The 26499-nt window shown below is 35.1% G+C and overlaps 1 protein-coding gene across 5 annotated transcripts in view; it reads left to right on the top strand.

Moving 5' to 3' along the window:
• The window catches only part of LOC118187773 (putative polypeptide N-acetylgalactosaminyltransferase 9), a 907951-nt gene that overhangs the window by 268024 nt on the left and 613428 nt on the right, over nt 1-26499 (top strand). Inside the window, exon 1 of one of the 5 annotated variants that reach the window (XM_085816617.1) lies at nt 7734-7878. The exons of the other annotated variants lie outside the window; for them this stretch is intronic. The gene's annotated coding sequence lies outside the window, so the exon portion shown is untranslated. Of the gene's footprint in view, nt 1-7733; nt 7879-26499 lie in introns of those variants that run through there. 5 annotated transcript variants of the gene reach the window in all.

The raw sequence follows: 26499 nt of genomic DNA, 5'->3' as shown, positions 1-26499 counted from the left end.
GAAGAGATAGCTTTACCATTCATTTGTTCTATATATAATATAGAAAATCTTTATATCTAATAAGACACTTTTATTAGAAAGGCGGATTCTATTTTAATGAACTAATGAGGTTATCTTGCTTTCTTCTGAACATCAAGGGAAGAATAAAGATTAAACAATAAGAGAAGTTATAAAATTATAGACCTTTTTTAAGTTAGTGACCTTTTTAAACTTGAACATTTTGGAAAGAATAAAGATAAAACATTAAGTGAATTTATAAAATTATAGACCTCTTTTAAGTTAGTGACCTTTTTAAACTTGAACATTTTGGAAAGAATAAAGATAAAACATTAAGTGAATTTATAAAATTATAGACCTCTTTTAAGTTAGTGACCTTTTTAAACTTGAACATTTTGGAAAGAATAAAGATAAAACATTAAGTGAATTTATAGAATTATAGACCTTTTTAAAGTTATAAAATTATAGACCTCTTTTAAGTTAGTGACCTTTTTAAACTTGAACATTTTGGAAAGAATAAAGATAAAACATTAAGTGAATTTATAGAATTATAGACCTTTTTAAAGTTATAAAATTATAGACCTCTTTTAAGTTAGTGACCTTTTTAAACTTGAACATTTTGGAAAGAATAAAGATAAAACATTAAGTGAATTTATAGAATTATAGACCTTTTTAAAGTTATAAAATTATAGACCTCTTTTAAGTTAGTGACCTTTTTAAACTTGAACATTTTGGAAAGAATAAAGATAAAACATTAAGTGAATTTATAGAATTATAGACCTTTTTAAAGTTACACCAATTTGTTCCCTTGTGTAAGGTTTATTTTGTTTTTCCTACTTTTTACATCCTCCGCCCTTAGTCACTACACCGAAAGGGAGTGAAGCCCCGTGGAAACTGTCTTCTATCCACGTTACACATGGGCAGAGCTTTAAATTGCGCCGGAACCCGGCTCTGGTATTTCTCACTTTATGGGATAAATCATAATTATAGTCAGAGCGCACTGGAACCCTAAATAACAAGGCTTCGGTACTCCTTTTATGTAATTACGGAACACTAATTTCAGTAAAACTTTGAGCTCAAAAATTTTATTTTTAACAGCAATAAAATTATATTAAAAATTCCTTATTAAATTTTAATTTACCTCTTTAAGTTTTATTTCATTTTAATTGTTTAATTACTTTAATTATTTAATTATTTTAGTAAATGATTATCAATCATTAATTAATTAATTAGTGATTAGATAATAATTAATAAATATTAATTGTTGATAAATTATTAAATTATGGTTTATTAATTTTATAATAATTAACTATTTAATTTTAAAATTATTAATGATTTTAATAGTCATTTTTGTTTATTCATGTACTCTTGTTCCTCTTTCCTGACGGTCTTCCATAGGGCTCCGGCACTTGAGGAAACCACGAACACATGAGGTTACACATGAGGAAAACCACGAAAACACCCATGCAGCCAGCCCGTTCGCGGGATACGAACCTCAGACCGAACTACCAGTGTTCAGCGACATTACCGCTCGGCCGCTGGTGGGCACTATTCATTTAGGAGGGAGGATTTTCGAATATTAAACAGCATAACATCAGCCAAAGATACGACAGAAGACACGAAGACATTCTAAATATATTCTAAACAGAACAACCAAAATGATGATGTAATAAAATGTTGATATTTTAAGAGCACATTTGTTCAATAAGGTGTGTGGTGTGGTGTATTTATTTATGGCAAAGCACACTAGGGCTATCTGTCTAAGAGGAGGGATGCCTTTCGTGGAGGACTTTCTAAGGGAAACTGGCTCGCATACACGTTACACATGGAGAAATCACGAAAACACCCATGCAGCCAGAACGTTTCCCGGGACTCGAACCATGGACCGAACTACCAGTGTTCAGCTTCTTTTACCGTTCGACCAATGGTGGGCACTAGCAGTTCTGGCAGGGGAAAAATAATTTTTTACAGTAAAAAAAAAAGGGGGGGCATCTTTTCTAAAAATGTTTCTCAGAGGGTTTGAAGTTTGCAAATTAATAAGCAACTGCTTTTAAATCGTTATTTATACAGCTAATTTCCAATGATTGTTAATAAAAAAAAGTTTCCTATTGTACGTTTATAGCGCAGGGATACAGAAATCAGCCATGTGCAGAGATTTATGAAATGTTAAGAAGTACACAAGATGTTTGTTTTCCACCTGATGCTTGTTCTGGATGAAAATTGGCATGAAAATGGAAAAATTACAGTTATTACTAGTGGCCGAGTTCTATAACTAGGAAAAGATGCACAACCTCACCCACCGGCGATTTATTTATGAAGTTGCCTGCTCAAGGATTCGAGATGTGCCGTCCAGCCGGTATGGTGGTTAGTCGTGACTGCCGTAGTGTATATGAGCACGGGTTCGAATTCTGGAGAAGGCATGGTTGTAACTGTCCGTCCTTTCCCTGGAGGTAACAGTGGCCAACTATTAAGTACTTCCATAATGAAATCACCACTTTGGCCTTTGTAATGGCGCAAGGCTAATGGCTATAAAAAAATTCCTAGCCATTAAAAAATATTCGAGATAAAGAACATCAATGGTAACAACGGTTTTGGTAGATGGTTATTATATTCAGTGATATCAAATAACGTCTATTTTTCTAAAAAAACTGAATGAAATATTCTGTTTCAAAGTGCTGAGTATAGGAAATTTGGAGAAAATCTACCAAAATAATTTCTTGGTATATATCTAACAAAATATTCGTAGTATGAACTGATGTAACAATGATTGGTTTCGAATACTATTTTTGCTAATAGATTATTTTAATAATAAAAAAAACAAAGAAAAATGCTTTGTGGATGACAGGGCGATGAACAGTTGCAGTGGAGCGGAATTATTTTGGTTAACTTGGGGCGGATATCCTATCCAGCCGCGGTATTTATTTGTGTTATTTGTTTTTTGACAATAATGTCCATTTTTAGTTTCTGTACGCTGCTTACCGAAGTAGAAAATATTCCTGGTTAAGAGTGGTAAAAATAAATCTGCTGTAACTAAGTTTGCGTTTCTGCTGTAGCTACATACAGTGGATGGACAAAAATATGGAAACACCTTGTGAAATGCATGTTTGAAAAGAAAGATTGATTTTAATGAAATATGTAGGTGGCGCTAGCGTTTTTGACTACTGACGCCACCTATACGACTTCGTAAATGTGCTAAACAGTTCAGTTGTTGTCGGAGTACTGTTATGTGAGGTTGTCATTGCATTATGTCAGAGTTAACAGACTTCGAACGTAGGCAAATTGTTGGAGCAAGTATGATAGGTGCTTCCGTAAGCAAGGTAGCCGAGGTGTTTAGTGTTTCAAGAGGTACTGTATCGAAGATTTATTCCGCATATTTGAAAAGCGGAAAAACATCATCTGCTAAATCACAGCGCGGACGAAAGTGTGTCCTGAGTGATCGTGACAGACGATCATTAAGGGCAATTGGGACGAAAAATAAGAAGACCACAGCTGCAAAAGTTACTGCTGAAATGAATGTTGTGTTACCGAACCCTGCGAGTACCAAAACAATTAGAAGGGAGCTTCATAAACAGGGAATTGCTGGCCGTGCTGCAATTGAGAAGCCACTCATCAGTGATGCTAATGCCCGTAACAGGAAAAGGTGGTGTTGAAGTCATAAAGCCTGGACTATAGAGCAGTGGAAGCGAGTAATATGGTCTGACGAGTCTTCTTTCACATTGTTTCCCACTTCTGGCCTAGTTTACGTCTGGAGAACGCCATCTCAAGCCTATAATACAGACTGCTTGTTACCAAGAGTGAAACATGGCGGGAGTTCTGTTATTGTTTGGGCAGCCATATCGTGGTTCTCTGCTAGCCCCATGATAACTGTGTCAGGGCACATGACTGCCAAGACTTATGTGAACATTTTGGCCGATCAAGTTCATCCCATGGTACAAACTTTGTTCCCCGATGGTGATGGTGTCTTCCAAGACGACAAAGCCCCTGTTCACACAGCTCACATTGTCCAGGACTGGTTTTCTGAGCACGAGGATGAGTTGTCCCATCTCCCCTGGCCACCACAGTCACCAGACCTGAATATTATCGAACCTTTGTAGTCTACATTGGAACGGAAAGTGCGTTCTCGTTATCCACCGCCAACATCGTTATCTGAACTTGCCACCGGTTTGCAGGAAGAATGGTATAATATTCCCTTGGCAAACATACAGGAACTGTATTTATGCATTCCGAGAAGACTGCAAGCTGTTTTGGATGCCAACGGGTTTCCTACACCATATTAAGCAAAGAAACATGTTTTTTTAAAGGTGTTTTCATATTTTTGTACAACCCCTGTATGTTACGTATCTACTGTACTGCTCGTATACATTTTATATTCTTTCTAAAAAAAAAAAAAAAAAGTCTCTCTAAGTTTGTAAAAGTTGAGTTTTCTTTCTTTTCATGAAAATGTCGAGGAAAAAATGACGTTATTAAGATATAAAATTTTATCCATATGACTAAATTTTTAAACATAAGAAAACCACAACTAGTGATTATCAGTGGCATACAGAAGACTCGATATGGATGCAATAAAATGAAAGTATGCTTCTTTTTGTATTTGCAAACTATTGCTTTGCGCCGAGTAGCTTTTTACGAAAAATCTGAGTTATTTAACTATATTTATTTCAGCTATGCTGAAGAAATTCGAAGTTAAATTTTGCTCTATCGCCCCCCCCCCGAAAAATTATTAGAAGTGAAAATAACATTCAGCATTTATTTTAAGAAACTTTTCGAAAATGTCAGTTCAGATCGTATAATAGCTGGCTAACAGGCTTGATGTCGGGGTTTCGGCTTTGATTCTCGCATGTATCTTTTGTTTTCATGGTTTTGTTTTTGTTTGTAGAGGTATGAGGTTATTTTTATGCGGTAGACTTAAAAAATTAGCAATGCCCTCACCGAGACTCGAACTGGACCTCTCGAATACGCGCCGAGTGTGCTAACCGTCATACCACGAAGGCCTGTTGGAAGTAGGGAGAAAATAAGGGCGACTGGGGATTAGGGAAACCAATCGCCAAATCCTGTTGGATCATCCACCACCTTTTAGTTCGGCTGCCACTGTAGACACATTAGGATTTTTGAAGCAGGAAGCATGAAAAATGAGCAATAACCTCGCCGGGACTCGAACCGAACCTCTCAAAAACGCGCCGAGTGTGCTACCGTTACACCACGAAGTCACGCCGAAAGGAGGGAGAAAATACCTTACAAGTCTTCGCCAATTAAAAATGATTTTATTGATGGAGATGGTAGGATTTTTCAAAATCATTCATTTAATGTTACTTTCCTTTATCATTTTGTTTAAGCATCGTTTTCCTGCACTGACATGTAATCTATGGCATATATTGTATTTGAAGTTCAGGCATTGACACATCATGAACGTAAAAAGATACCTAAAATCCTATTTCAAACATCGTGTTAATTAATCTATCTCTCTTTTCGTAGCGTTTCCTCTTTCTGAAATGCATTTTAATTTAAGAAAAACATGTGCATTATGGTAAAAAATTAGTTTTAATTTCCCTTTCCTTTTACAAGGAATTAATCAAAATGAGTTACTGTTTGCATATTTTTAAATAATAGAAGTAAGATTTTCATTAGAAGCATTTACCCGAAGATATATTTTCTTTTATCGAACGTTTCATGATTTTGATCCAAATTTTAATTAATTTTTATAATGAATCTGTAATTAAAAGCCTGTGGCATGTATTATTTATACATACAAGTTATTTACCTGTACATATAGCGATAATATGCAAGGGGTTAGTGTGTGCGTGTATAATTATGGCAAAGCCTCGAGGGCTATCTGCCTAAGGGGAGGGATGCCTTCGTGGAGGACTTTCTAAGGAAAACTGACTCATATACACGTTACACATGTGGAAAACCACGAAAACGCCCTTGCAGCCAGCTCGTTCGCGGGATTCGAACCTCGGACCGAACTACCAGTGTTCAGCGACTTTACCGCTCGGCCGCTGGTGGGCCCCTGCAAGGGGTTAGAAAAAGCGGTATTTATAAATGTTTTGTTACTGAAGTTTGTGCTCTAATTCAGTGTTTCTTAGTCTTAACCTTCCGAACCATGTGCATATATTTGCGATTCATCGCGCTACACGATGCATGTAATTATTACCGCAAATTGCATTAAGGGGTGTTGGAACCCCAAAATTTTCAAAAAATTGTGATTTCGGATTTTTGCATTTTCAGATTCTCTACACTTTTATCTTTCTAAAAATACCATTCTTTAATCTCTATGAAAATTAGAACTGTAAAAAAATCTAGTTTTAATTTGTCATCTACTGCTTTGATCAATGAGGATCTTTACATAAAAACGCGTTTTTCTCCAAACGTCATTTTTTTATACTCGGTGTACCTTTTCTCAGGAACTACTGCTCACAGGTATCTAAACATTTTATGTCTTATTTATTAGGTTACCTAATATTTACTAAAATGAGCTTTTTGTAATAAACTTAGAAAATTTTTTTTGTGTGAGAAAAGTGCTAAATTTTACTATGCCTAACAAAATATTCTGTAATTTACTCTAAAATTCAAAATGCTTCAAAAGCTCATTTCAGTGTAATCAGATAGGTATACTTAAATTACAGAAAAAATTTCAAGCTTGTATCTACAGCAGATTTTGAGGAAAGGTACATCGAAAATGGCCAATTTAACATTGTCGGTATAGGGGTTTCTGATACCCCTTAATAGAAAATTAACTATTAAGGGTAATTTAAAATAACTATTATTAAATTAACTATTAACTAAAAGGTTAGGTTTTAGCTATTTTAACATGGAAAAACACTCGAGGGCTATTGACCTAAGAGGAAGAATTCGATCGTGAAGAACTTTGTAAAGGAAACTGGCTCGTATACACATTACACTTGGAAAAATTTCGAAAACGCCATGCAGCTCACCCGTTCGCGGATTCGAACCTCAGGCCGAACCATCAGTGTTGAACGACTGTACCGCTCGGCAGCTGGTGGGCGTTTTAATTTAAAAGAAAGGAAAGGAAGGTTCCTAATAGATAATAGTGCAATGGTGAAATAATAAAAAATAAGCATATGTAATTATTAACAATGAAATTTTCATTATAAATACAATCGTATTTACACATGAATATGTATAATTATACGATAAGCAAAATCTTTAAGACCCCTCATAACGAAAACTATCTTCCAATCCAATAACGGGTTGCCATCCACATTTTGAGAACCATTAACCTTAATTATTGCAAATTTGTGCTTTTAACGGCTCATTTTTCATACTACTAAGCAATGCATGCATTTGATTTGAAACAGGATACATAAATAAAAGCTTAGTAATGAGCGTGTGTTATTTTTAAATTCTCGAATTTGTCTAATCAGTGCTGTGGTAGTGTAACATGACATGACGCGAAGAATATATGACTTGGACATTTTTGTAATATGTTACATACTTCAAAAGATAGTTGTAACAGAATCTACGCGTTATTTAAAATATAACGCATTCCTTTTTAAATATGCTGGGTAACACCATTTGTACTATACCTCGAGTTTGCTTATGGCACTTATGATAGACATTTTCGTATCTAGTAAAAACGTTTCGTAGAATTTTGAGCGGATAAATTTCGTAGCTGATTTTATCTTTTATCTTATCTACCGAGAGAAATTCCGTCTGCTTATTACGTGCTGTTATCAGTAGTGATACTGAAGTCAAGTTGAACGATATTCTTGTAAAAAGGTTGAAGGGAAGTACAAATACGCAGGTGTTTTATATTTATTCATTTGCTGTCTGAGGCTATTTTCAGGAAGTTTGACTTTTGTCCCCGTGAGGTTTTGGTTCCACAATTTTCGTTGCTGATGCAAAATGCAGAGTGATATAAAAGTAAGTAAACTCTAAAAAATATTGTATATCAGTGATTTTATAATTTAAAATAACGTTGTTGGCTGACAAATGCATAAAACCACGTGGATCAGTTAAAGAATTTTATTATGCAGTGTTCAAGGAATTATCGAAGTCCCCACCCGCGTGTGTTCCCATATTGTAAGAAGTAAGCACGTAAAACTAGCAAGTGGAAGATCTGTGCTTCGAATGCTGGCAAGGGTTCATTCGATTTTACACGGTTCCTGCTCCCGCAAATTAATAAACTTTACTATAGCCTATAAGGTATTTCTCTCACTTCCCTAGCGTGCCTTCGTGGTGTAACGGTAGCACGCTGAGCCGGTATTCCAGAAGTCCGTGGTTCGATTCCCGGCGGAGGCGGTTGCATATTTTTCATCTTTTCTGCTTCCAATTAACCTAATGACTCTACAAGTTGGCGCCCGAACTAAAAGGGTTGTGGATGATGATTCTCCGCACCCAGGATTCGGCGACTAGGTCCCCTAAAACCCTAGTCGCCCTTTAAAAAGGGGAGTATATAAGGTATTTCTCCTACTTCCCTAGCGTGCCTTCGTGGTGTAACGGTAGCACGCTGGGGCGGTATTCCAGAGGTCCGTGGTTCGATTCCCGGCAAAGGCGGTTGCATATTTTTATCTTTTCTGCTTCCAACTAACCTAATGACTCTACAAGCCTCCGAACTAAAATATAGCAGGCGATAATTCATCTCCAAATGGATAGGGTTGGCGAGAGATAATTCGTCTTTTGCTTCTCTTCAATCTTCTTTTAAGTGGGGAAGAATGTAAGGATTTATTGTATTCTCCCATGCGTACTCTTCTGCTTTCAGTGGTTAGCTTGTCCAGCTACGAAGTGGAAATTTCATAGTTCAAATCTAGGTAACGGCACAATTGATTGTTTATGCTTCTTGTGCCCCAAATCCTAACAGTCTCTATAGTTTTAATTATAGCCATTATCGCCTTTACTAAAGTTGTAAGCTAGGAACCTTTACTAACGTACCCTGGTGTAAAGGTGCCAGCACATATACACATATTTGACAATTTGACAATATTAAAAACTGAACAACTGTTTCGTGTACTTTAATACTGTATTACACTGAACATTTAAAAGTAGAGTAGGACTAGTTGATATTTTTCAGTATCATCAATTATAATTAATATTTCGAAATATTGTGAAAGCTATAAGAATGTGATATAGCTACGAGGTTAGCAAATGTGGTTACCAAAATGACGCCGAACGACGAGCTGCCTTAAAGATTCCGAGAAACTTTCGACTTATAAAGAAGCAAAGTTACTAAGAATTACGTTAAAGCGGAATACGCCTGTATGTGAGATATGGCTTAGGATGCCCAGTCAATTCAAATTCTGTAGTTCTTATTATACGTACACATCGAGTTTTTATTTCTATCTGCCAGGAATGCTTAACACCAAAACAGGGAGATAGGATTTCTTGTGCGAAAAATATTAAATTTTCCATTAAACATATGTTTCATAAATAAGCTATGATCCGCTTCCTTATTTCTTTTCAAGAGTGCTATCTGGATCAGACGTATGCATGTGTATAAAAAGGAGAGATCTGGATCATTATTTGCTGTTCTGTTTCATTACGGAGAATTTCTTTTCGAAAAGGCATCAAATGATAAAAAATTCTTCCGTGCAGTATAAAAAATATTAATGTTGTTCTGAGGTTATTATCAACTTACGGAATGGGAATATGCCATGCCTAACGAAAGTGATAAAAATCATTTACAGAATATTTATCAACCTTTTCTGAGAAATCATTCCTTTTTTATATTGTTGAATTTTAGATATTAACTACATGAATTTGCATTGTTTAGTACTTTTTACGTAGGAGTACCCGTGAAATATCGAGGAATGTATAGAAGTTCAAAATTTGATTGTAATCTCTATTTACCGTTTTATGTATTTTATTATGTATGAATGTTTCTGTTACGTATTACGCGTTTATTATACAGAGTGTATCAGTACATCGATGACAAACTTTCAGGAGTACACCTAGACGATGGGAAATCACATAGAAATGCATGGTCGGAAACGCTTTCCTGTCGCGGTAGTGACGACACAAAACGCAAAAAGGGGAAGGACACAAACAGGTAAAGGTAAAGGTAAAAGTATGGGGGACACCAGCGATGTACCATAGGTCAACTGGTAATGCCTTCCCATACTAACTCTTTGAGAGAAAAAAAAAAGGGGGGGGGTAATTGCATACAAATTTGCATAGACTGAAGCTTTTCAAAAGATCTAAAGTTTGCGTATTATGGTACATCGTGCAATTCCACAGTACGCCCCGCATCCAGTATTTATTAAAAATAATGGTGTAGGGCATAAGTAGATTACAAAATAGTAGGAATACAATTTGAGATTCACAAGATAAATTGAACATCTGATTTGGTGCAACAAAAATAGGAGATAAACATAATTAACAAACAAATAAACATAATGAGATAATTATAATTAGTACTGGCAAAATAATATTAAATGAATTGTTATAATAATGCTAATAAAGAGGTAGGTGTCCATGGGTTATTTCAGATATATTGGTTTATTGCAGTTTTTAAAGTTCACGAGCGGATACATTTTGTCCCTAATCACAGCATGTAAAAGTTCACTAAGTTAAAACTGTATGTGGACTTACACTTGACAGACATCTAGGCCGTAGGAAGAGAGTCGTTGCATAATTTTCTGAAACTTTGGATATTGATGTTTATCTTTAATTAAAAAGCTTTGGAATGTCAGGAGGTCAGTTCTTGGGGATTTTATGTGAATATCCTGTAATATCCTTTGTGAAGGACACAAACAGTGAGACAAAATATATTTTATTATTTGAGTACAGCGGTAACCTACAAATAAGAACACAAACAAACAGCAATCGTCATTAAAGAAGGTGTTCGAAATTAGGACCCCGGACCGTGATGCAGGCCTCACTTCTCTGGCGCATGGAACATCCTGCATCACGAATGGAAGATGCATGACGCGCGGTTCCTGCATTACAGTCCGAGTCGTAATTTCGAACACCTTTGATGATGATCGTTGTCTCTTTATGTTGTTTTTATTGTACTTCGAATAATAAACATGTTTTCTCATCCCGTTCGTGTCGTTTCTTTCCTGACTTTTGTCTCGTCACTACCGCACCAGCAAAGCGTTTCCGACCGTGCATTCCTATATGATTTCCCATATTCTAAGTGTACTCTATCTCTCCTGAAAGTTTGTACTGATACACCCTGTATATAAACTCATTATATTTAACTGCTTCTTAGCATTAACAGGGCAATCGAAATTCTCTGTACAATATGTCCTTCAAAATCTTTCTGTAATATTTTGTTAGCATTTCGTATTTCTTATATCATATATATTTCATATCTTTTCGGCAGTCTCCAACTGCATGAGAAAAGAAACGAAATGGGCTAAATGCACGAATTTCGTTTCCTTCTTAAATACTAAAGGGTGTTCTTACGTTCTAAAGAAAACACCTAGAAACAAAGCTCTTTTTTTTTTTTTTTTTTTTTTTCAAAATTTTGAGCGGCTACTACTATATCCTACTTTTTAGAAGGCATATTATAACCAAAGATAGTAAAATATTTTAATTCTCATACTTTCCTATATCAAACCGTACACACTAAAAGTACTGTTTCAAAATTTTATATTTGAGAATCAGTAGAGGTTATAAAGCGAATTTTGCACGCGAAAAGATAACATTTAATTTTTAAAGAACATAAACTATAAGGTCTTTCTCCCACTTACCTAGCGTGCCTTCGTGATGTAAAGGTAGCACGCTGGGCCGGTATCGCTGAGGTCCGTGGTTCGATTCCCGGCGAAGGCGGTTGCATATTTTTCATCTTTTCTGCTTCCAATTCACCTAGTGACTCTACAAGTGGCGCCCGAACTAAAAGGGTTGTGGATGATGATTCTCCGCACCCAGGATTTGGCGACTAGGTCCCCTAAAACCCTAGTCGCCCTTTGAAAAGGGAAGTATATAAGGTATTTCTCCCACTTCCCTAGCGTGCCTTCGTGGTGTAACGGTAGCTGGGCCGATATTCCGGAGGTCCGTGGTTCGATTCCCGGAGAAGGCGGTTGCATATTTTTCATCTTTTCTGCTCCCAATTAACCTAATGACTCTACAAAATAACCAAATATTTTGCAACATGTGAATAATATTTATAAAAATCGAGAAGTCTGGTATGGTAGATTACGGTAAAGCTGCCTAAGGGAAGGGATGCCTTCGTGGAGGACGTTTTAAGCGATTTTGCTACTCGGCTGCTGGTGAGCTAAAAATCGAGAAGGTAAACAATATTAAAATTCTTTAATGAAGCGATAAATGAATAGTCTACTTTTAAAGTTATTCATGAAATTGTGTTATATACAGCTTTTACTCAATTTTATGATGTTTTAAATTATTTATTTTTACTTCCTTCTACGAAGTAAAAAGGAAGTATTGTAATCGCGAAAAGCTTCAAACAGCATATTTCAACGAAAATATCCACTTTGACAGCTTTCGAATGCAATTTAACGATGTTTTTGCGTGATATCTGTACGTAAGGACAGAATAAAGGACTCTTTTCCTCCAAAAAAACTAAAAAATGCTTTAAAATGAATTTTGAAAAGAATTTTTCGTGGCGTCTGTACGAATGTATGTACGTACGTGCGTACGTACGTATCTCGCATAACTCAAAAACGGGTAGCCTCAGAACGTTGAAATTTTGTATATAAGACTACTATAACATGTAGATGTGCACCTCGTATTTTGGTTTCAATCGGCCGCGCCAAACGTATATAAATATATTTATAAATATATCCACTCTGTTACCCTGCTCAGTGATCTCAGTTTCTTTACTCTTATATGTTTGTAAATTGTACATTTTTTGCTTTAAAAATGATTGAATTATGTTGTTTTTATCTTCCGGTTAAAGGTTTTATGCCTTTAGTAAATCTGTATGCAATATTTTTAGAATTGTTACAATTTTAAAATTGTTTAAGTGCCGCTAAGCCTAATTTGATGGCGGCCATTGCTCTTGTTTACATTTGAAACAGCTGAGTAGATGATTTGTTGCCAATCTAGAGAAACTTAGCTTCGCAACTACAAAGATAACGCCTTCATTATTTATTTAAATCATGCTTAATTCTTTCTGGAATTTTTTCGAGGAAATAAGCGTTTAAGATTTACTTTAATTTTTAATACAGATATTTTGAGTTTTTATGTATTTTTGCCTTATCGCGAAGTGAAAACTCAATTAATTGAATGAGAAATGCTCAATCGTCTGTGAAAATTGTTTCCTTTTTTGTTTTGTTTGCTTAATTTCTTTTATATATAGTTCTAGCTTTATTATAGTATTTGAATAGAACATGTGGCAACGATTAGATAATTCTTAAAATGATATAAATTTTGTGCATTCTGAGTTATAATATGAACGAAATATAATACTGTTAAGTAAACCTAGCGCCAGAGTGTTGCTATGGTAAACAAAGTGAATTTTAAAGAATGCGTTTATTCTATTGTGGTTTATGCGCTGTCGGCGAAGTAGGTTTAATTCAGTCTAATAAGTTTAAATAAAATGCAAGAAAAAACGTGTATAATTTAATATTTCGTACAAGAAAGTCATGTGGTGTACACATCAGATTTTTTTATTTTTGCTAGACTAAACTTTTCTTTCTTAACACTTAATGCATCGACTCCAGGTATCCTGCTGTAGCTCTAGGATGCGAGTGTAGGAAGTGCTAGCGTTATTGATCAAATGTGCTCTTATAATATCAACATTTTAATACATCATCATTTAAAGTTGTTCTGTTTACATTATATTTAGAATGTCTTCGTGTCTTCTGACGTATCTTTGGCTGATGTTATTCTGTTTAATATTCGAAAATCCTCCCTCCTAAATGAATAGTGCCCACCAGCGGCCGAGCGGTAATGTCGCTGAACATTGGTAGTTCGGTCTGAGGTTCGAATCCCGCGAACGGGCTGGCTGCATGGGTGTTTTCGTGGTTTTCCTCATGTGTAACGTGTATGCGAGCCAGTTTCCCTAAAAAAAGTCCTCCACGAAGGCATCCCTCCCTTAAGGCAGATAGCCCTCGAGTGCTTTGCCGTAATCTAATAAACCAACCAAACCAAACCTAAATGAATAGTGAATCGGGATAACATCTGGTGACCGCTGGTGGTGTGCTGGTGCTTCGTTTTGCTTGTGCCTATGCTTGTATGTGGTTTATTGTGTTATTAAGAAATATAACTTTATTAATGAAACGCCTAAAATCCAAAAAAAAAAAAATGCCAAGAGTTATTTGCAATTTTAATAAATAAGGCTTTCTGAATGAAAATTCTTTGCTAATCCTAAATCTTCACACATAGAAATAAAAGCAAACAGTCACAAAACATAAATCTCATATTGCCTTTCCTATAGTAAAAGAATTTATACATTGTATATTATTTCTTGTATATTATTATCTTCTATATTATTTATACATTGTATATACATTGTATATTATTAATCTACAATGACTCGTCTGATGTCATTGTCTGGTTATTCAATGGAAACGGAGTCCTCTAGTCTACTTAATAGAAGTCGCTCAGAATAATAGGCAACGGTTTACTCGTAACTAAGCAGCTAGCCCTTTATTGAGATTGCAAAGGGGAGTTCGGAAGCGAAGTGGGGGAGCCGGCACCGCCCTTACATAATTTATTCACACGAATGAACGCCCTTACATTGACCTTCCACTAGCGTTTCATCTGTTCCTGTCTGTGTGGTTCGACAAGTAAGTCTGTTTCCATCAGCATGAATGATTGATTTTCGATGTCCCCTCGACGTTTTTAACCCTTACGGTTCAGGTTTATAATCAACGAGCTGTGAAAGATGACACTTGGTTTGTGCCTTTTCTTGGTGTCGCTGGAATTTGATCGTCACATTCCTGATCAGTTATATTTTATTTATGATTTCATTTGCTTGATTGCAGCAGTACACATTTAAAACTGTATTGCGAAATGATACAGTGTAGGAATTTAAGAATAGCATTTAGTTATGAAAGTGGCCAAACACCATGCCTGAATCTTTCGTTGGAATGGATGAATAAATTAAAGGAATTTGATGGATATATTATCGTTTAAATGTTTGCACAATTAGTGAATAGTATCATAACAGTAAAAGACCTCTTTAAAGTAAAGGAATAAATACTGGTCACACCCAGTTACTACTATTCGAATAAGCTTATCAATTTCAGATTATGTGTACGTTATTGTCAACTAAAAATATTTGGAGAATTTATTATTTCTTTCATTTTGTTATTTATACTTTTTTCCCTGAGAAACTGTATAACATTTTAATTTGATAGAATTAGAGAGAGGTAAAATTGACGGCAATTACCAGAATATTCAGTCGTAATAGTCTTCAAAGTCAAACATGAGAAATTAGTTTCAGTAATTGGTAATTTATAGAATTTCCAGAGAACATTCTATAGAAAAATCAGATGAACATTAACATTAATTGCATTAATTTCTCCTCTCGTATTTACATGTTTATGTTTGACTTTATGAAATCGAAGTATCTGGAAAACATGAAGTATGGCGAAAGTTTTTATCTCACCTCGAAATATTTTTCCAAATTTCTTTGCAAATTAGGGCTTTCTGTAAGTAAATATGATTTTCATGGATTAACTGTTAATGCTTATTGTATATACCCGAAATTTAATATGGGATGCTACAACAGAAGTTAGATGGTGTCACGTATTTGATAGTCGCAACTGGCTCATTGGTAGACAAATGTCTTGAAAGTGTTCTACCATTTGCTTCACCTCCTTACCTCAGTTCCATCGAGGTGATAAAATAGGCGCGAGGATACTAACTGCCATTTTTGTTTTGGAGCAGGAAACATAAAATGTGTGCTATGGCCCTTCTGGAATTCGAATACCGAACTTACTAGCCAATGTACTTTCTAGTCACACGACGAAGGTACGTGGTAAAGAGGGAAAAGAAACCTTACAGATGAAGTTTCATTACCGAAGGAAAGGAAGCCAACCAGTCTTCTGCTGTGCTCTGCTGAAATAGACGCCGGGTTCACTGTTGCTATACAGTTCATAACCAGAATCCTTAAAGTATCTGAGCAGCAGGTGCCGCCAAAAAGAACTGAGAATTTTTAAACTGACGATTAAGAGGTGATGGATTCGTTTGCCATCCCCTCGAAGAGAAATTCACATTCATACCTTACCGAGGTGGATCATTGTGTTGGCTATATATCAAAATCTAGAAATACATTAAATGTGAGGGAATGCTTTGGCTCGAACTGGTTGATATTTGCGTAATTTCTAATATTTTTACAGCATGAGAATACTAACCGAAAACATGAATGAGATTAGCAAAAGTTGACTTGCTTTGCTGTGGATTGTTACAGAATATATCTAAAACACATGTTTAGTTAACTTACCCTTAAGTACATTACATTCCTTCCTGAAATTTCTTGTAATTTTTCAGAAGTTATGGATTCATTTGCTAATAAGTGTCTCCTCTACCTACTCTGTTCAAGACTTTAATTTTAGAGAATTTATTTCAGTGTTTTGAATTTATTGCTTGGAAAACTTTACTAAGTTTAAAAAAATTGCGTGAGAAATTTCTCTTATCATCCATGTTATCTCTCTCATTAGCTAAGCAAAGACCTGATTGATAAACGCTGATTGATACTTCAGAACAATCACTACACCTTTATATACACTCATGTACACATGTGCAAAATTAAGAGAATTTGCGCAGTATGTCGAACTTCTAAAAACCTAATGAATAGATTTTAATGAAATTTGGTATGGACACACTTTTATAACACAGAAAGAGGGATGTGAAAAATCCATTTTGTGATATCGAACTGTAAATGAGTCTAATATGGGGTATGGTCCTCTCGCAGCCAGACAGGCCGCACAGCGTGACGGCATACTAGGAGCCAGTTGAGAGGTCCCAATGGTAGTTGATCCATCACCTGCAGCAAGGCAATTTACAACATCGCGATAGTTCTCGGAAGTGGAAAGAGAGATGAAATTGTCTACGATGAGTGTCCCAGACACTCATCGTAGAGAATTAACATCAGGAGATCTGGCTGACCAACCTATGCGGCGAATGTCCTCACTTTCCAGGTAATTGTCGATCAGTTTAGCCCTAAGTGGACTAGCCTTGTCGTCCATTAACGGGAACCCAGGACCATCTGCGCCTCTTAAAAGACAAATAGGGCTCTAAGAAATGCCTGCTCAAACCTCTACAATTCCTTCACCGTAATGATCCTTTTCCCTGATGAGGTAGGGAGTTGTGTTGCTTTCCCGCCCATTTTAGATACAAGGACGCCGAGAATCAGTGTCCAGTGTACGCTGAATCTCGTGTCGTATGTAAAAAGCATGGGGCTTTGCTGAAGTCGGGTCTAAGGCACACGTTGTGTGCATCTGCTAAATGGACTATCTTGTATGTTGCCGTGAGTGGTACGCAAATAGAGTGTCTTCTGGCATACAGCCTTAGACCGTGAAACTAGAGTTCCAGTGGCACAGTTAACGTGAGAGTTGTGAAGCTGTAGCAGTCATGTGTCGCCGCGCTGAAAGTGCCAAATATCGATTCTCATTCGTCGTTGTAGATCTTGTTTGATCTTGTTCAGGACTTTTCAGTCTTAATATGGATCCAATGTCTTGTAACTGTTCCCTTGGGGCTCCAAGGAGTTCTTGTGTTGTACAGTTCCAGATTCTGAACGACACCCGAAATGTCCTTGTAAGCCACCCGACCCGGTGTCACCTGTTACCTGTAACTGTTCCCACATATTGCAGTCTACACTGGACGTTGCATTCAGCTCTGCAGTTACCTGCCCTTATAACTGGACTGCTTCCAGCCCAGCGACAATTCTCCATCTCATTCCGTTATCTCTACGTTTGGGGCTATTTTTTTCATCTGATTCTGTGTATAAACTTATATACAAATGATAAACTCTTACAAGACACGTGACGAATATGGTAAACTCTTACAAGACACGTGACGAATGTCATGAAGGAATGCGAACGCACAAATAATCGAAAACCCTTCGTGCGCTTATATCCCCTTCTCAGCCACACCTCCACAGACATACACGTGAGCGCTTACGTATTCGACTCTGAATATTTGCATAATTCTTCGACTCATAATTAGTACCTTTCGTTCAATATATTTCGTAAAAGTAGACGTGATTTGCAAATTCTATTAATTCTGCACACGAGTGTAGTTAATTCTAGGACTGAAGTCTTCAGCAGTTGCTTTTTTTCTTTGCTGGCTCTGTTAAAAGGTTTGTTAAAGGATTTTAGTTAATGGGTCTACTAATTTCATTACTTCCACATCTTCTGTTCACTGTCTGCAGTAAATTTGCAAGCATAATAAACCTTACTGTATTTTATTATTTAACTTATGATTCTATTTTATTCACTTTTTTCCTTAACGATGTGAAATCACCGTGGATTACTGAAGGGAGAAAAAGAGTGTAATCTATCATTTTGCACCGGTTTTCTAATAAAATGGCATAAAAATGTTTCATTGGAAAACAGGCTAAAGTAAAAAAAAATTCGGATTCAGAAAAATTTCTTTCATTTCGATTGGATTCGAATGAAACGCTGTTGAATTTATGATGTTGGTTATGATATTTAATGCTGCTCATGCATTTTTCTTATCCCTTCCTACAAAACTTTGGGAGTCCTTATAGCTACAGAGTTTTAGGTGAGAATATATAGTTGAGGAAAGTAAAAGAAAAAAAATAGTCTCATTACAGTATTAAAAGATCTTTTAGTTTATTCTCAGTTCTGCTATATAATATTTAGATGACTATGTAAGTATTTAACACATTTGTATTAACACTTGCAATCTTTTTGCGAGAAACTATAGGTCCAGATGGCAAAATTTGAAATTCGCGAATTTTTATATCAAATTTTTAAATACGTGCTTAAGAATTTGTGAGTCAACATTTGTTTTAATCTTAGTATGTTAACGAAATGAACTATCAAGAAAATTTCCCAGCCTATTTTAACTCTTATATTTAACTATCCTTAAAAGTATGTTCACCGTAAGACACTTTGTAGTGACATTAGGTAATTTTTGGAAACAAGAGAAATGAAAAATTGTGGGAACTGTAACTGTAATTAAGATTATGTAAGAGCGCCATCTAGATTAGGGTGTGGTCAGACGACACGTGAACTATAGTGAGGACGGACGTGTACAAAATGTTTTGACAACTATTATTTTACTTTTATTTTCATTCTAATGTAAATAAATAAATCCTAGTTTAAATTCATGACTTGTAGTCATGTTTATCATCAAGTGTTTACTATATTTTGGTGCCAAAAGTGGTTTGTTTTCGATTCCGTGCCCATAGTTGGATTGTGCCATTTGGATTAGTAAAGTTTGAATTATGTGGGAACTGTAACTGTAACTATGATTATGTAAGAGCGCCATCTAGATTAGGGTGTGGCCAGACGAAACGTGAACTATAGTGAGGACGGACGTGTACAAAATGTTTTGACAACTATTCTTTTACTTATATTTTCATTCTTATGTAAATAAATAAACCCTAGTTTAACTTCATGAGTTGTAGTCATGTTTATCTTCAAGTCTTTCCTATAAAACGAGCATATTAGATTATTTTTTAAAGCAGAAGTGATGAAAAATGAGCAACGCCTTCACCGGGAATGGAACCACGAACCTCGTTTCCTTTCGTTCTAAATTTGGTTCTATTCCAGGCTAATGGCTGGCTGCATGGACGTTTTCGTGTTTTTCCCATTTTCAAAAGTCAATATCCATTAGAAAGTCCTCCACAAAGACCTTCCTTCCTTTAGGACTAATAGGCTTTGCCATGTCCAACTAAACCAAACCAAAACTTTTCGTTATCTTCTTTATCTTTTCTTTGTCTTTCTTTTCCTTTTATCTTTTTTTTTTTTTTTTTTCTTAAAGCCTAAACGGGAATTAGCCTCAAAACGGCACTTTGCGTCGAATCACTAAAACCGTTGAATCTCTTTTCAGATTGTTGCCACCAAATATTATCGCCTTGAATTATATTTAGAGTAATGAATTATATTTAATTAATGAAGATTCTGCATATATATATATGTATATTTTTCGCTTTGTGAAAAACAACGGTATCTAGAGCCATCAAATTTTGAATAACGTAATCCTCTACCAGAATATGAGCACTTGGAAGTCTAAATTTTAAATTTGTTTTATTGTCTATTCCGTATTTTGTGAAATTTTTACGAATTTTCGATTTCGAAACTTGACTATTTCTGAGCAAGTGCTGGCAACACTGTACGAAATAAAACACTTTTATCTCCAACGCGCGAGACTATTTATTAGAAATTCTAAACATATGCTGTTTTTAAATATTTTTAGTTCAGAGGAGCGTTAGCCCAAATGCTCTCGAAACGTGTATGTGTGTGTGTCAATGAAAAAAAAGTCATTTTGAGCGTAATATAAAATCTGAAAGCTTTCTGATTTTTTAACTTTATTGTTCACTTTCTTTTTTCCTCATTTCATTCTTTTTTCATACCTTTTTATTTTTTTCTCTCTTTTTCTTTCTTTTGCTTCATTGTGTGAGGATTATCGTCTTCTCTCGAGCGTGTTGTCGTGTGAAAACAGTTAGCATTGCACGCTTGTAGATGCATTAGGATTTTTTGGAAGCAGGATATGTGAAAAATGAGCAACGCCTTCGCCGAGAATCGAACCACGGACCCCTGGAATACGCGCCCCGCTTGCTGACCACTACACTAAGAAGGCATGCAAAGAAGGCGGGAGAAATACCTTATATACTCCTCCTTTTAAAGGGCGACTGGGGTTTAGGGGACCTAATTGCCATATCCTGGGTGTGGAGAATCATCATCCACCACCCTTTTAGTAGTTCGGGCGCCACTGTAGGGACATTAGGATTTTTTTGAAACAAGGAAATCAAGAAATGAGGAATTGCCCTCGCCGGGAATCGAACCCCGGACCTCTGGAATACGTGCCCAGCGTGCTGACCACTACACTACGAAGGCATGCTAAGAAGGCGGGAGAAGTACCTTATAAGTTTCGTGGATCGGATCTTGCCAATCTTTCTTGCTTTGAAAAAGCTAATCATCTGTAATGTGGAGAGCTAAAATATGGTAGGCGAAAATTCATCACCATCTGGGGTTGATCGAATGGAGCTCGTACCTGTCCCCAGACGTTTCTAAAATAGGGTTGAATATAAGGAATTATCGCATTCTCCGTTTGTTCTTTCGTGATGTAAGTGAACAAAGCGTATATCTAACACTGCGAAACATTTTTTATTCTAATCTCGGCTAGTATGAAAGACTAATCATATCTGCTATTCTCTTTCTGTATTTTTTCCTTCTATTTTCTTTTCAGTTTAATTTACAATAATTTTATTTATATTAGCTTTTTATATCTTAGCAGCAGTTTGTTTTCAGCAGATAAATTATTCTATCAAGAATCTGTCTTTACATCAGTGTGCAGAAATTTATTTCTACTTAGTTTCAGAAAAGTTATACTTTGTATTAAAAGAACCTTTTATTACATTTTTTGCAGTATTTTAATCTCGAAACATAATTGCAGCACTTTAAGGGAAATTTTAAATTATTTATTAAAATACTTTTCAATCCGTTGAAAATTAGTTAAGAACTGCCCTCCATCAGATACTTAATATTACTTGAAAAGTATTGAACACCAACTCGACTTTAATTAAGCTTTCTAAAATAAAAATTTCCAAACAAAATCCTTCCAACGCCATGCTTGTCGTCACGTTTTCGGAAATAATACGCTTCTTTTCATGGGATAAATCAAATTTTTTCCTACTCCACTTCGGTCCTTTTAAAATTTACACGCGAGTAAACGCAAATATCCCATTCTTGCGCTAATTAACGCCGTTAATTATGTACAATTACCGGGACTTATTTTTGTTCTTTAAAAGCTTGGGCCTGAAGGGTTTTAATGGGTTTGATATTAATAGCAGTCTATCATTTAAACTCTGCTAACCATAGTTGCTGTTTTCTGATTATAAATTTTACTTCCGATTTTTGAATTTTCTAAATCTTTTGATATTTATTTGTATTTTGCGGTTGAAGGGAGTTATTTTTTTTAGTTTAGCTGCTTCCAGTCACCGAAAGCCGTTACCTTTTCCTTAACGCAAAACTTCGTCGTATATTGTAAACTTCAAATGCAAAGATTTAATGAAGCGTTTATTTGAAATGCGTTTAAAGTAGCAGAAACGGAATTTTTTTACCTTCTTTTATTGCATTTTTAACTTTTATTTCTACATCAAAAGGTAGTTTGTTGCCATACAATGGAAAATGTTTGAAAACCTTCAAACGATACCGCGTATTGTTAAACATAGAATTTTAAAAGAAGAAATATTTCTTAACATAGAATTCTTAGAAATATTGCGACGAATTTCCTACAAAATAGTCCTGGGAGACTTTTGAAGTTTTTTGGTTATTTATTTTCTTAGAACTGTTTTAGATTTGATCGAAATACTTATTCTTTTGATTCGTTTTTTAAAATGAAATCTTTTATTGTATTACAGAATCACACTAAGCATTTATTTTGTGTTATTCTAATGAAGCCATTTTTATTTTTAATGCATCATTATTCATACATCGACCTTACAAATGTCTATCTTTATTGTTTAACACCTACAATGCGTTCATTATCTTCAAAATTATGACAGAACTTTGTTGGCAAAACAAAGTTATTTATTTAAGAACGATATGTATGTACTTCTTAGTATTATTTTAATGCCATACGTAGCATTAGATTTATTAATGATTATTTAATTAATCTATAATTAAGAAGACATTCACACTTTGCATTTCATATAGCAATTTCTTCTTTAATTTTTTCTCGATCTGTACGTGTTTCACTATATGAAAGCGTAGTATGTTTCTCTCTTCCACATCTCAGCAATTTTCTATGCAGTATCTTTGTTGATGTTAGCTAAATTTCCGATATTTTAAGCGACAGGTGACAATCATTTAGTAACAGCTGTTGAATGGGTACAAAGGTCTACGTTGCAGATTTTTCAATTTTAATGCAAAAAAATTCATTGCTTCTGTCTTTTTTTGTCGTTTGCAGTACATATTAGCTGAACAAAATCAAACCAAATTCCATTTAAACTTATTTTTGTAAGCAGGAATATTTTAGAGAAAGCAAAATTAAGTGCATTCGGAATTAATTTTTTTTAATTCCTACTATTAGCTCTCACTCTCCCTATATCTTGTTCAAATTTTCAATCCTTAATAAAATCCTTTTTATTCATCCACTCAAATTCAAACACATTTTTTTAAACTCGTAATGGATGACACTTAATGTTCATACAGTTTTTTCACATATTTAAGTCAATTCCTATTTATTCATTACTGTTTGTCGGAACTAAAGATATGGTTTTTACTTCCTTGTACGAAGTAAAAAGGAAGTATTGTAATCGCGAAAAGTTTCAGGCAACATATTTCAACAAAAATATCCATTTTGACCGCTATCGAATGCAATTTAACGATGTTTTTGCGTGATATCTGTACCTAAGGACAGAATAAAAGACTCTTTTCCTCCAAAAAAAATTATAAAACTGCTCTAAAATTAATTCTGAAGAGAATTTTTCGTGGCGTCTGTACGAACGTATCTACGTACGTATCTCGCATAACTCAAAACCGAATAGCCTCAGAACGTTGAAATTTTGTATATAGGACTGCTATAACATGTAGATGTGCACCTCGTATTTTGGTTGCAATCGGCCGTACCAAACGTATATAAATATATTTATATATATATCCACTCTGTTACCCAGCTTAGTGATCTCAGTTTCTTTACTCTTATATGTTTGTAAATTGTACATTTTTTGCTTTAAAAATGATTGAATTGTGTTGTTCTTATCTTCCAGTTAAGGTTTTTATGCCTTTCGTAATTCTGGAAGCAATATTTGTACAATTATTAACAATTTAAAAGCTGTTTAAGTGCGGTTAAGTTTTAAATAACATGGCGGACATATTTGTTTACATTTGAAACAGCAGAATTGTAGATTTGTTGCCAATCTAGAGAGACTAAGCTTCGGAACACAAAAATAACGCCTTCATTTATTATTGCGAATTAAATCATGCTTAATCCTTTCTGGAATTTTTTCGAGAAAATAAGTGTTTAAGATTTACTTCGTAATTTTTAATGCAGATATTTTGAGTTTTTATGTATTTTTGCCTTGTCGCGAAGTGAGAACTGAATTAATTGAATGAGAAATACTAAATCGTCTGTGAAAAACTGTTTCTTTTCTGTTTTGTTTGCTAAATTTCTTTCATACATCGTTTTAGCTTTATTATAGTATTTGAATAGAACATGTGGCAACGATAATTCTTCAAATGATATAAATTTTGTGCATTCAGAGTGTCGTTATAGTAAACAAATATAGTGAATTTTAAAGAGTGCATTTGTTCTATTGTGGTTTATGCGCTACCGACGAAGTAGATTTAATTCAATCCAATCAATTTAAATGAAATTCAAGAAAAAAATGCGTATAATTTAATATTCCGTTGTAGGGTTTATATTTATTTTAACTAACATTTATTTTAAGTTTAAACTATCTTTCCTGTCAAGCCTTACTTTCCCCTGGAACTGCCAATGCCAGAGTATGTAAATTTTAGTAGAACGCGCAAGGATTCAAATTATCAGCGGAAGTATTCTGATTTAAATAGAAAGGAAACGATTTCGAGGTGTGATATTCTTACTTCACGAGCGCGGAGGTAGTTGGCCAGAAATTGAAGAACCCCGCGTTTCGGCCTGTGTGCTTGCCTGGAAGTAGTGTTAATCGTTTAAGTGATCTTCAAGTTTGCTGAATTAGCAGCGGTATTGTAAAACGCGGTGAGTTAGTTACTTTTAGAGAGCTTCGTAGTAGAGTCTTGTCTTTAGTTTCTTTTCAGGTTATTATTTTTATTTGACCGCCGAGTTGGCGCAGTTTGTGAGCGTCAAGAGCACGCACTTTATTACGTTGAATAAAAAGGGACTTAAACCCTTAACAAGACTCTGTCTTTTATCCAGTTTTCACAGTCACCTCTTGGTTGCGTGCAAGTTGGAGGCGCGCAACGCTACACCGTACAAGGAAGTCATGTGGTGTACACATCAGATTTTTTTATTAAATATATTATAAGACTTACAAATAATGGCCGTTTATTAGGAATTATCACGTGCTGTAAAAATTAATTTTATAACAACTTATAAATGACTGTGATAAATGGGATTGTAATATTTAACAAAGGTAAGTGGCAACAGTAAGACAGAGTTCTAAAGATTTTTAAAGCGTATGGAATTAAAGAATTGTAGTTTTATAGAATTGGATGAAGCGGACGTAATGTCCCATTACGTAGCAAAAATTCTCCCCATATTTATATATTAACGTGATAATATTATATATTTAAAATATAACCCTTTAAAATGCCCCTTGCTTCACAAACGGAGAATGCGAAAAGAAACTACAACACAACGCAAGCGATGATTAGTAATCCATTAATATTATACTCTTCGGAACAGGTCAAGTATATGTCGCCTTGAGTCGTGTAAAATCATTAGATGGAATATTAATTGAAGAACTGGACTGCTCGAAACTCTGTGGAAAAGTTCCTTGCAATAAATTATTAAAAAATATACTAGAGTTTACTATTGCAGTTGCTCACGATCTAGAACAGGCAACCAAAGCAACATACATGTAAATCCGCAGTTGCCACAATTCTTTCCGCGGAATAAATATGCATTTGAATGTTGGGAAGTTGCAAAAGTTGCTCATCTTGCGGTGCATGGTTGTTGACAATAAAGACAATCAACGTATAATTTGCTAAAATTAAATAATCCCACTTGTTTAAAATATGCTAGTAAGCTTTTCGTAAAAGATAGACTTTAAATAGCAGAACGCATCTAATGATTGTTCCCTCACCGCGTAACAAGATAGCAGCTGCGACAATTGAGACAGCTTCTCATCGAGCTACGTTTCGCACCGATAACTTCAGCATAAGGAACTGTTTTGCACTTATTATAGAAGAACGGTTTCTTCATATCTTACACTATACCCTCCCACCCATTTTTTCATAATATCATCTACTTTATTTTCAGAGGATTTTTTTACCTCTTTCTTCCCTGCAGAAGAAGGATCTTTTACTTGCTTCAAAAATAGTGACTTATGGTTGTAATAACTTTCGACGGGCGATATAAATTTATTTATATTTTATATCCATCGTTTTCATCTGAGAACAGGAAAGGGCAGTTTAGGATGTTGGGCCAAAAAATTTATGGTTGTCTTTTCCGAACGTATCGAGAATTCTGAACGGGGATGGCTCTGACAACCATTTGGGACCACAGATTCCGAGAATTTCCCGCTTTTGCCTCTAATCCCGAAAGCAGTTTGCGGAATAAGGATTGCTCCATTGATACGGAAAAAGAAATTCTCTGACTTTAATTCAAATTTATGATATGAGTTGGGATATCTCGAAGTCGTTATGGAAGATAGGAAGAAATTGGATCGATGATAAACGCTTTCTAGTTATCTAATTTATATCATATTAAAGGATCTATAAAAGAGCCACGTGGTAAAACACGATTCCGAGCAATGGCGAATTCTTCAGGAATGGATAT

The sequence above is a fragment of the Stegodyphus dumicola genome, chromosome 5 (assembly GCF_044657685.1).
Source record: "Stegodyphus dumicola isolate Sdum_Otavi_A_Nest chromosome 5, ASM4465768v1".
NCBI lineage: Eukaryota > Metazoa > Arthropoda > Arachnida > Araneae > Eresidae > Stegodyphus > Stegodyphus dumicola.
The sequence above is the reverse complement of the archived record's forward strand: the minus strand, read 5'-3'. Positions and strand labels throughout refer to the sequence as shown.